Below are 1077 nucleotides of genomic sequence, written 5' to 3'. Positions count from 1 at the left end.
CAATAACCTGAAAAGACACGCGCCTACACTCGCTCTGATTGGTCTCAATAGTGAAACCAAGTCAAAATGTCGTACCTTCAACATTGTCGACTCGACACTTGCGTAAAGGTCCTTGGGGGTCTGGCTTCCGGTCGCCTGTCCGTTGGCTGGCTCTTACATCAATGTCCAACACTCCTTCCCAGAGCCTCGGGATTCCTGAATCACTCGATGTCGACGAGTCCGATCTTCTCCCGTAGCTCCTTCACCCGTGGCGCCGGTAGCGCCTTCGTCAGCAGGTCGGCAAGCATTTCCGCGCTAGCCACATACTCTGGCACCACGACGCCCTTCTTGGCGCAGTCTTGGATGAACTTGAGCTTGACGTCCACGTGCTTCGCCTCGGCCGAGCTTTTTTCGCTCTGCACTTGCACGATAGCCGCTTGGTTGTCCATCAGCATGGCCATAGGCAACTTGGTGACGATATCCAGCTCACCCAGTAGCTCCTTCAGCCCGAGTAGCTCCTGAGCACCCACTGTCGCAGCGACGTACTCCGCCTCGGTCGTCGATAGTGCCACAGAACTCTGCTTCTTGCACTGCCATGACACAGTCATTCCGTTTACTTGGATGATTGCCGCACTCACAGACTTGCGGTCGCTCTTGTCGGCTGCAAAGTCGGCGTCCGTATACGAGCGCAATCGTAGTGGTAGCCTTTTAGCATTGTCGTCGCCGGACATATCCATCTTGTGCGATCGGGTGCCACTCAGGTACCTGGCGATGCGTTTAGCCAGCTTCCAATCCGCCATCGTTGGTGCATGAGTCCGTCGTGTTGCACAGTGTACAGCGAACATAATGTCAGGACGCGTGCATCTCGCAATCCACAGTAAGCTCCTCACCAGTGACTGGAAATTTGTCACCGTTGGTCCTGCTGACGCGGTCTCCTTTGCCGTGTGCGGGAAGTAGTTCTGCCAAATCTGACTCTGCCGCGTCTTCTCCTCCGATCGGCGATCGCACCGAATTTACTTTGTCCAGCCCAAACTTGGTGAGCATCTCGACGATTGCAGTCTCTTGGTCAAACCGGTAGCCACTGAGCTCGTCGTACTG

Source organism: Phytophthora infestans, genomic scaffold, assembly GCF_000142945.1.
Source record: "Phytophthora infestans T30-4 supercont1.48 genomic scaffold, whole genome shotgun sequence".
NCBI lineage: Eukaryota > Oomycota > Peronosporomycetes > Peronosporales > Peronosporaceae > Phytophthora > Phytophthora infestans.
This window is presented reverse-complemented; position numbering follows the sequence as displayed.